Source organism: Acipenser ruthenus, chromosome 6 (assembly GCF_902713425.1).
Source record: "Acipenser ruthenus chromosome 6, fAciRut3.2 maternal haplotype, whole genome shotgun sequence".
In the NCBI taxonomy this organism is placed as follows: Eukaryota; Metazoa; Chordata; class Actinopteri; order Acipenseriformes; family Acipenseridae; genus Acipenser; species Acipenser ruthenus.
The window spans coordinates 61,690,718-61,702,901 of NC_081194.1; positions in this window are offsets into that span (position 1 = coordinate 61,690,718).

A 12,184-nucleotide genomic window follows, 5' to 3' on the forward strand; every position below is an offset into this window, starting at 1 on the left:
ATTGCACTTCACTTCACATGCATTTAAAGTATTTAATATGTGAGCACGGGGTTGCACAGAATTAGTTCACGTGCTGGGATTCAAGTGAATAATTAATTAGTAATTGAATCCTGGCACAATAGTATATATAGATGCACAAAGCACTCACTGGGGGTTGGGTGTTCGGTGAGTAGTGAACGGGAGAGAGAGGAGGAGAAATAAAGTATATTAATAACAATTGCTACTGCCTGCTGGTAGGACCAGCACTATACTTGTTTGTTTGTTTGTTTGTCTGTTAGTCCACCGTTTGTTTAAGTGTCAGTCCGTTTTGTTTGTCTATTTATTTTGGCGTAAAGTGCTGTGTGCTGTTTTTGTTTAAATCTTTTATTTGTTTCATTAAAACACTGAGGGCTGCAGCGTCTCAGATTCACCACTACTGTCTGTCTGTGTACTCCTTTCTGGTCTGACGTCATCACTAGAGCTAGCCTGTCACAATACCTTATAGGTTAATTGGAACTTGCTGATAATAGGCTTGTAGATTAACCAATGAATGTACCAGGCACTTGCACTATAGATTTCCTGCCTGAAACAAGGCAAGCTTTCTATTATGTTTAATTACTAAGATTTATTTTAGGCACCTGAGAAATATAACTAGGTTGAGGCTTATGCTGTCCGACAATAAGACACTGACGCTTTTGTAACCTCTTGGGTTAATTATTATAATTCCTTCTTTATTAGTCTCCTTGATGCCTCATTGAACAAATTACAGCTAATGCAAAATGCTGTAGCAAGAAAACTTACACACTAATTCAATTTTCACACAGAAATGCAGCTACTGTGCCGTCTCTGAAACGTTTTAACGAGTGTGTAAATCTGAAACACTGGCAAGACCTAACACATGCACGCTGTGCTTAATTTGTAAAGAAAGAAGTGCCGGGGCGCAAGCAATGACAATAATACCGACCTTAAGAAGCGCACATTCAAAATCATAACATGTTTATATGAAAGAGTATTGTACGTACTAGTGTTAGATCTTTACAATCACGTATTCTACATCATATATAAAGTAGTAGTGTGTGCAGAGAAATTAATTAAAGGTAACTGCAGGACAAATTATTAAAAATAAAAAAAAGCCTGTATACATGTTTTGTTATGGTTTTGCATTTAAATGGTTTAAAAAACAAACAAATTAAAAGGCATTCAGAGGCACTCCAGGAGGACGACATTGATGAAAAAACACACCCCAACATGAACATTGGTTTGAGCCATGGTTTGCACTATTATCAGCGATGTGTATGCAACAGAAGTTGCTGGTAGATTACAAAAACGATTCATTAAACTTAGGCTAGGTAGTTGTTAACTTAGTATGTTTTTATTCTCTATTAATTAAATTATATTCATTGAAAAAGGCAAGAGAACCAGATCGTTATTAATGTTATTGTTTTGGTTTAATATAATATAGCAGGCTAATGTTCCTATTGAAGTAGGCTACAATATTTTTTTTTTTCATTAACAAGTTGTCGTTGTTCAGATTTCATATTTTGTTGTGTACTACTCATTTAATCAAACCAAGTAGTGTAAGATGATGGCGGTATAGGCAATTCACACAGACCTATAAGCCGCTTCAGTAGCAGCACAGCGAAAGTAACATTTTATCGCAGGAGAAATTGCATTGTGTCCATTGTGTGGAGACCTTAAGTGCTGGGACTGAACAGCCTTCCTCATTCCAGCTGAAAGGTCACACTGTCACCTTATTTGATTTGAACGAGGAAGCGTGTTCAGTGCTGGCTGTTCAGTTCTCCAAACAAGCTCAAAGTAGCTCAACACAAAGGAAAGTCTGATTTATAAAAAAAACTAAATGACAGTAATTAATTTTAAAAGCAGGACTCAGAATCACTGCAAGCACCATATGACTGTATACTGTGTACAAAATAAAACATCATATAAAAAAATCAATTACTATGACATTTGAAGCTACTTACTCTAAGTAACTCACAAATGAAAGCTTTGTGAATAGGCTCAATCTTTCAAAACTATAAATATAAAAATTAATGCACACATGCAAAATGAAAAAAGCTTGGAAAACTTCTCTGCTGTCACCTAAATGAAAAAAGCTTGAAAAACTTCTCTGCTGTCACCTATAATTTTTCAATGACAAGTCACACAATGATTTTCAGCAGTTTTTTACCTGCTGCCAGGAATTATTACACTGTCACTGAAGATGTGTATGCATTTAAAATCCTAACAGGTTGAACCAATGAAGTGGTGTGAGTCATGAAGTATCTGGAGGCATAACACAGCAAGACAGTTTGTCTGATAAAAATGCAAGGCTCCCTCTGAATATATGATTACACACATTCATTATTAAAGCACTGTTACAATAGTTTGATTGGGTTTTTGTGTGCAGAATATTTACCCCATTAACTTAAATTATATTGGTATTCTTGGATAATCGTCTCTTCAAAAATAAGGAATAGATTTAAATAAGCAAATGCACTGGCACCCCAATGTCATCCAATTACTACCAATGCAGATTGTGATACCTGTCTTGACTGTCGCTATCAGGGGTAAAATGATGAGCAAATATTCCACTCAGACAATCTGCATTCTTCTTGTCTGGTATCCTTAAAAGCTTTTTCTCTTTTGTAAGCTCTTCTTGTAGTTGTCACTGTTATTGATTGCAGCTGGTGGAGCCACAGTTGCAAGATATTTTTTTCTTTTTGTTTTTTGTCTATGGTATCCATAGAGTGTGCCAGGTTGATTGCTTGAAAATGTATATATAAATAAAATAACCACCCTGTTTCTCAGATAAATGATAATTTACCATAACTGGTTTACAAATGACAGAAATAAGTCAATGAGCAACAACATACTCCTTACAAAAAGACAATTGATTTTCAGTTTTGCTGATTTGAACAAAAAAATGTATTGTATTGTAAAAACTATTGGTCTTTGTGACAGAGCGAATAAATCCAAGTCATAAATCTCCCTCCTGACCTTTGAGGGCACTGTATAACAGGAACAGTGTGCCAGGGAAAGTTGGAAGTCAGTCATCCACAATATGAGAAGTCATCGCCTTAATGCAGTCGACGATGTGGCAATCGCGGATTAGAGGAAAAGCGATTGCACTCACTATCGAAGGGGGCGTGCCTGAGGGTATATCAGGGGATGTGGCGAAGCAATCTGTTCCTTTATTATGGTTACGAAAGGACCTGTAAAGGAGAATCGTAAAATAACCGTTAGTGTGTTGTGTTGTCTTGTCTGTCTCAATAACTGTTACGTTTGTCATTTGTAAACGGCTAAAATATCCAGGAGCTGTTGCTAAAAGCCAGCACAGACCCCAGACCACACTGCGCTACTGTTTTTACCATTGTTGTATAAATTCACCACTTGCACTAGGAGCACTCACTTTGGGAATTGTGATGGTGTAGGTGTTTAAAGTGCATGTTATAAGTATAAATAGGGCCCTGTGAAAATCGCAATTTCACGGGCTGCGCGGAAATCGTGAAATTAGCCCTATACCGCGATTTTTATAATATTCTTAAGAAATAAAAATAAATGTCATAATTATTTGTATTTCATACAAAAAAAATCACATTAACGAAACTGTACAGCTCTGATATGTGCTTGTGTGTAATATTCGCCATGCACGCAGTGCTGTGCAGTGAAAGAAACAAAAAATGGTGATTTCCATATTCCAAAAGTCCACTTACTAAATTTTGACCCGACAGAGGCGTTTGTTTGTGCATATATCATATCCCTTTTGAAAAATTGGACAACCAAAAGTTACGGAAATTCTTCAGACAGAGTATAGCAAATGGTGGAGTGATGAATACTTACCTAAAGTTGCCGAGTATCACAAGCAGGAGATTATGGAATTGGTAAAACAGTCTGGTTGCTTGTCAGTGGTCACACTGACGAGTCGACTGATGCCCAAGATCAGTATGGGTTATACATTGTATTTGTTTTGCAAGACCTAAATGGTGAACATGCACCTTATGTACTAGAACTGAAAGCTGTCCTTACAGATACACTTTCGCTACAGGCTGTTAATTACAACACCATTTCACAAGATATTGAAAAGTGCTTGAATACCTTTGATTTTAATTTTGATGTTGGTGCATTTATCTGTATATTTGCTGTTTAAAAAAAAAAAAAATAATATGTACACGTAATGTATAACATATTTCCGTGCACATTCCGCAAAATACGATATTTTACCCGTGACACTACCGATTTTCACAGGGCCTTAATTATAAAGTATCATTTCGGGATTGAACCCCATGGGTTTTGACTGGGCTTTACACATTGCTGTGTATAACCAGTCATATTATTTAAGCAAAAAAAAAACCTTTTCACCGTTGAACTGTGTTGGGTTGTTATTCCATTGCACTGCATCTTCACTGCACCTGCGCACTGCAAACCACTTTGCCACAGTCTTTCACTGTTTGTACTCAACAATTCATATGGTTTTCATATGCTTGGCTTACTCAAGCGAATGAAAATCTGTGACTTTATATTCGGTAGCAATAATTATGTAAATAGTTTCAGCACACAAAAGTCTGTTTAACATACTTTACAATGTCACCCAGGCAGTTGTCAAATCCAATAGAAGCGGGCTCATTTTCTGTGCACCTACTTTCACCTATTTAACAAAACATATACAGTATCCAATATGACAATAAGAACACTGCAGCACTGGCTTTGAACTGAAAAAACAAACGAGAAGTGAACAATCTGTGATCCTGCAACGGAAAAACTGCATCTGAAACGATGTGATATGCTGTTGTTTGCAAACAGAAGTAACAGTAATAAACCACAAGTAAACCAATACATGTTGCAACCCAAAAGAGATGGTGTTGTCAGAGTTATTATAACAGCAGCGAGGAGCTGTAGTTTATCACAATTGTACCAGGGCTAACAGTAAAAAAATAAAATAAAATAAAAAAAAACCTGGGCTGCTTCCAGTCTCATTTTCCCTTCAATAATATGATGCAGCAATGTCAAGGTTCCATCTGTGTTTTGGTTCCCAAAGTAGTACAAGAGACATGTATAACAGGATTAAAATGAGAAAAGACCAAGATCTTCCTTACATTTGCAGCATCTAGCCTTTAGTATACAGTATATGCCTATGGTAGGTGGCCTAATTGAGCCCACATTCTAAGCAGGATTTTCAAGAATATCTTGTTGTGTATTGCCCTGGTACTTCCAATCATAGTTTATATTGAATTGCATATTGAGTCAATAGCGTAAAATATAAAGAGTGTTGAAGCAATTAATTTGGTATGTGTTAACGACTGGCCAAGGAGAATGGAATTGGCAGCCGATTTCTGACCGCCCATTTTAGTTGCTCAGTACGTCGGAATGAACTTATCCAGTCAAAGCTCCCTCATTAAATGTTCATGTTTTCTTTGGAATTCATTTTTGTGTTACCCAGAATTGAGTGTTAGGTATTAAACAATAATTAGGACACATTAGCACATTATGTACAGAAATTAGACTGAGCTGTCTGAGCATTCACAAGCTCTTAAATGGATAGACAAGGGGTAAATACTAGGTATAGAATCTACTGATCTGCATGCCGTATATATTTAAAAATAAAACACACAGAAACAGCTATGGGTAGGCTAAAATTTGCAGGGATACGTTCAGTGCAGTAGACAGCCAATAAGCTTGCTCTTACCACTGCCTGGGGCTCTCCACCCTTTACATTGAAAAATTAGGTCTAAAGTAATTTAATAAAGTCACAGGGAGATTTGCCAAAGTATCTTCACAAAGGAACCACATGTATCTTCAGTTTGTTCAGGAAGGATTTATGCATTTTATTGTTCAGTAAAAACTATTTCAAGACAGATTATTACTAAATGTGTGTAAAATGCAAACAATGCTGTTCTGTTCTAATAGGAGGAAGATTAGAAATATGTCCTGGGTTAATGTTACATTGCATGGAGAGAGACTTAAGAAAGTCTCATGAATACTTAGGCATATGGATTAATTAACATCTTACAGATGTGAACTGTTCATTAGTGTGTATTATTATTTTGAGACTGCAAAATAATTGCTGATAAATGTGACCATTGCTGATAAAGGGGCAGATTTTACTGTTTGTGAAATAAAATGGATCGTTTTGCACTGGGACACCAGGTCTGGACATTGTATCACTGTATCATGTAAATGAGGCCTCGGTCTCAAAGGTAAATCTTCTGTATAAATAAATAAGCCTCTTGGCTGACATCATAGCCTACTTCTGTTTCCTAATTGGATAAAAAAAAAAAACAGGTCAAAGGAAGTACTTCAAGGTTCAGGTTTCCTGTCCTTAGACTTATGGCCATTCCCAATCCTGTCAAGAACTTGGATTATGTCATGGCCTATGGTTTATAACTTGTTTACGTTAAAAATGAAATACTTAGATGAAGCAAGCATGCGTGCTGATTTAGAATGTGTAAGCAACAACAATAATTCTTAGTGTTACAGCTAAAATACTATTGATATCAAGTGATGTACTGCACAGTCCTTTTTTAGGGCCTCCATTTAAATGACACACTGATACAGGGTGTTTCTACTAGATCCTAAAAGATTTCTAAAAGATCAAAGCCATTATGACATTAGGCTGTGTATTTTTTTTGTTTTTAGGTTTGAATAAAACCATAAGCGCATGTCAAATAGTTTTGGCTAATGCCTGCAATTTATGATTAAGTTTGAAGTCATGTGGATTAGGGCTGTCCTAGATGTAATTTGTGCACTAGTGCACCACATCCTCATTGTTTTTTAAATAGAGTTTTGTTACTGAAACAATTCTTCTCTATTGCCACTGAAATATATTGAAAAAAACAAAGCAAGTTTCAGTCAAAAACAGCCTTTACTGGTAATTCATGTTTTCTTCCATGGCATCATTCCAGATCTTAAAACAAGGCATTCATTCATCCAAGCTGTACTTTTATACCAGTAAAAATCCAAATATGCTTTAATTTGGAATATATTATGCTTCCTGGTACCCGATCGCTTTGTGTGTCTATGCCCCTTTCACACTGGCACTCCTACCCGGGTCCGGACCCAGGTTAACCTGAGTGCCAGTGACCCACCTCAGGATGTGGGTTGACACGCTTTGACCCGTGTTGAGCGAGACAAAATGGTTGACAGCCCTTTGTGAGCCGACGCAATAACAAACAGGTTGTTATTGGTTGTTTATTGATGGATATGAGATCAGTCCAACCCCTGAAGTGACAAACTTGGGTGTGAGGTTTGACTCAACACTGTCTTTAGAAGCTCACATCAAGAAAACCTGCAAAGTGTCCTTTTTACATTTGCGAAACATTGCTCACTTGAGATCATCCTTATCATTGTCTGATACATGCCTTTGTCTCGTCTAGATTGGACTAATGTAATTCTTTGTTTGCTGGAGTTTCTAAAAAATCAATTCAAAGGCTGCAATATGTACAAAATAGTGCTGCACGGACGGTAACAAAAACGAGAAAGCACAACCATATATCACCAATCTTAGCATCTCTTCACTGGTTACCGGTTAAATACAGAATTGATCAAAATATTTTGTTGCTTACTTTCAAGTCTTTACATGGCTTGGGTCCAGCTTCCTTGAAGGATATGCTTTGTCACTATGTGCCCCAGTGCAATCTGCGATCTGCCAGTAGTGCCAAACTAATTGTGCCTAGGACATGGCTGCGCACGATGGTCGATCGGGACTTGTGTTCTGTGGAATGATTTGCCGAGACATTTGAAGGACTGTAAGGCTATTGAGGCTTTTAAATCTGGTCTAAAGACTTATTTTTATCGATTGTTTTTTTTGTAGTTTGTTGTTTTAATATGTGTTAATTGTTTTTATTTTACCTGTAAAGCGCTTTGAGATAACTGTAATGAAAGGCGCTATACAAAATGTATTATTATTATTATTATTATTATTATTATTATTATTATTATTATTATTATTATTATTATTATTATTATTAACCCTGCTTTATCAAAAGCAGTATGAAATCGCATAGCCGGCCTGCATGACTCTGGGTCATGCCCAGGTAGATCATGCCAGTGTAAAAGGGGCTATGGGTTAAATTCACTCCAATGGTTTAGCTGAAATCAGACCATGTGATCAACCTGAAAAGGAGCAGACTGTTGTTGTTTATCTATAGTATTTAAAATGTTTCCATATCCTAAATTAATATAAAAAAGAATAAAGATTTACATAACAATGAAAGGGGGACCAGTAATAACTGAAATAAAGCTAATGAGAGATTAAAAGATTTTAAATCGTTGGTTAGCATTCCTTATTGTATGTTAGTGTTTATAAATTTGACTGACTGGCCCCAAATCTCAAAGGGAGAAGGAAGCCACCACGCTCTGAAAGAGGAACTGATCCTTAAAGCTTACTAATTGAAACATGTGCTTGTGCTGAATATCAACCAAAAGCAGAAGAGAAAATGAGCTATAGTAGCACGCTAGGCTGCAAATGCAAATGGTTTTCATTTGAACTCATTTGGATGGAAGTTGAACAGAGCATTGTCAAAGATACTGCTTTCATGTAGTTCGGAATAAACGTCAACTAATCACTAGTATACAGTCTAATCAACGACACCCTACATTAAAAGTATTTATGTTTATTAAAATAATGTGTTAATTTGTATATATTATTTGATGTTATTAATTCTAACTGAAAGAAAGCAGAAATTCCTATCCTTTGTTTAACAATGTGATTGTAATTAAAATGATACCAACTGGCCTGTTGTTTATCCTATTGAAAAAGAAAAAAAAAAGTTTCAAATAATTTTTCCTCTAACTTTCATGAAGTTCTAAAATAGAGCAAAGACCTCTAGACTGGAATGCCTTGCTTTAGTTAATCTGAGATTTACATAGTGTTCAATGACCACTGGGATTACAGATACCAAAGGGTACAGCAGTGATTCTAAGTGTGTATCTCTTAAGGTCAAGGACATGGTCATTTTTTCTCTTGTCAAAATGTTAAATAAAATGTAGCAAATAGAACAACAGCAAAGTAGCAGATTGTTCATCTACTGCTACATAAGTACTGCAAAATTGAAGATCATGTTAACTGCTGACGGGGGTCTCGTGGGTACAAATTTGCCCATGAACACAGCTTTGGTAGTGTAGCGCCCATTCTTATTAATAAACTCCTGTCCTGTCAACCGAAGCTGCATTTATATACAGACATAGTAAATCAGTGGTTCTCAGACTTTTTGGACCGCACCCCCCCTCCTCTTGTCTGTAGTACCTGATGTCCCCTGCCACCCCCACGCCCCAACACACACACACACACACACACACGTACAACTGGTAAAAAAAAAAAAATCCAACATGCCTGCAGCTTCTCTATATATCACTGCTGATTTTTAGGGTTTTGATTTATTTTTTTGCACAAACCAGTCACCGATCCATCATAATAAGCGCAAACGTAACACGGTAAATTACAGTTTACCCATTGTGACCAATGCTTACTACATAGTAAGCTGATAAACAACATACATTACCAGATGGCAGCAGGCTTGCAAGCTTAAAAGGCACCAGTCTTAAACACATGCACAGCAATTTAAATTTAAATTCCAAAAACGCTCAAAATGACTGCCTTGGTCGTTCTAGTGTTAATTACAATTTAATGAAATCAATTTAACTTAACTCGCTGTTTGTGTTCGGTTTGAGTTTGAATAAAAACCAAAAATGAAGAGCCTTATAAGTATGCTATTAAGTTTCCTATTTCAACAAATATTTAAGACATACAAAGATATCTATGCAAAATATTATTAACATAAGGTTAATAAGTCTTGGAATAATACTGATATCTTGTCATTTTCATATGACAACATTATCCTATTGCATATATTACTGTTTAATAATGTGTAACTGACCTTTAAAGAGGCACAGAGAGAAGGAATTTGTTTTAAGTTTTGTTATCAGTTCAATTGAAATGGTTTATAAACTTACATTATCATTATATTAATCATGTAAAGTATATCAAGGACCATAACTTAAAATATTGTGATGGACTGGATGTAATTTCTCTAAATTCAGTAGCTTAACAACACTAGTATCTATGATGGATTGGTGCATTAGACTGATGGGACATTCAAATAATTTCCAACAAAAGTCTTTCTCAATACTTTTTATTTTTTGGCATGTGTGTCACACTAGTTATCCCCATTAACAAGACCAACCCCACATACAGTACAGCCGTGGCCTTCTCTTTGAGACCTGGTATATCCTCTTAGTTGCTGAGATACAGCCGATCTGGCTAAAGGACAAAATGGTGAATGGTGTGAGCACCAACACATACGTATTTCTAAATATAGCTGTGAAGTTCTTCTCAAATAAAATGGTTTAGTATAATTACTTTGAATCAATACATGACATACTGTAGGATTCCATTCTGTTGGGAGTAGACTTAACCTCACACCCACTATCTAGTCTAGGACTATGTGGATAATGAAGATATATGTTTGTGTCAGAATAAATAGACTTTCAGAGGGAAAATAAAGGCTTGAAAATAATACAATCCATATGGGAAGTTTGCATGTTGCTGGTGTAGTGTCAGAGTGGGCCAATATATCATTCTGTGTATGAAATTAACAGAAATGGAGGGGGTCCTAAGCCATTCTCTGTGTCTACTTGGTTTCTGGTCACAAACTCCCCCACTGACAAAGAATGCTTTTTAAAAAGAGTCATAAACTAACTGCTGGACAAGTGTTTGATCTTCCGCCATCGCTGAATGAATCATTTGGCACCGGCAGTGTCTTGCACAAGGCAAGCCAGACAGCTTTGGGTGCTTTGACACCTTGGACAGAAAACAATCCATCTCAAAACTCCAGCCAACAGGGGGCAAAACAGCGGACCAATTGAGAACAAGGGGCCGTCTCTGAACAAGAACAACCAATGAGAAACACCCCACGTGGACTCGGGCACAGCCCAAAATAAACAAAGTGACCAATCACAGGGTGGAAGTGAGAATCACAAAAGCAGCCGCACGACTTTCAAAGGACGTGCTTCCCATACGGTGCGCTTCCCACACTAAGCACTTCCCACAGGAGAAACAGGGCTCCAGGCAAGAGAAAGAAAGTCGTGCTGAGAGGAAATGGCTTGGAGTTCAGAGGAATGAAATGGAAGCTAAACTGCTCTGAAGAAAGTTTCTGAAGTCATGGGAGCTTAAGTGCTCGAATTCACAGAAGGCAAGGAAGAACCAATTCTCTGAAGAATGGCTAAAATCATGTTCTGAGAAAGCTGAAATCAGCTTTAAAGAGAGCCCTAGCTCTTTGCCCTACGAGAGACTGAAACAGTAAACGGGAAACTGCCTTGATCTGAAAGCGGGTCTTGGTTTCCACGTCGCTCCACGAAACAGGCGGAAGCATAGACATCAGCTGGGCCTAAGGTCATGGACTGGCCATGCAGAAGAATTACAACGAGAACACTTCTACAAACTACATAACTTTTCAATGCGACACATTCGCTGAACTGAGTTACTGCCGACAACAAAGATAATGCTGCAAGACTTGGAAATCAACAAGCTGATCTCCATTTGAAAATAACTACTTGTTTATTGCGAGCCGATGTAATACAATGCGTACTTCAAGCAAAGTACCGTCTTCTTTCATTGGAACTTCAGATCCAGAGAGAGAGCTGCAGTTTTCATCAACAAAGCAGATTGACTTCTTTGTTGAAAATCTATAAGTATTCAACATATTAAATACTTTATGCCTGGAGAAATTAACTGTAGCAAATGCTATCCAGTTACTGGATAAACTGTTCTAGGAATAGAATATAACTTCCTGTTTAGAGTGTGTAAGAAATGTATTTTGTTTGTTGAAAGGAGTTACATCATAAATGCAGAGAATTTGATCATTGCCCCATTTCTGAGTTAATTTGAATATATAATCAATTGAGGCTGATAATATATTATTAGTTTTGTACATCACGTCTAAACTAAATTAACACAGTAAAACTAATTTGCTAAATTAGGTACTGAAATGTTGGATTCCGTTCTGAATGGGAAGTCGAATTAATTCTCGTGCATATTGACATGATCGATTACAACGAGAAACGGGTATTGAAAATACTAATGCAAAGTAGACACTGTGATCAGCAATAATTAATATTAGTATATTAACCATGTATGCTAATGATGTTATGGTCATTGTAATCGTTTGACTAAGAAATCAATGAACTGTATACTATTCACGCATATCTCTAA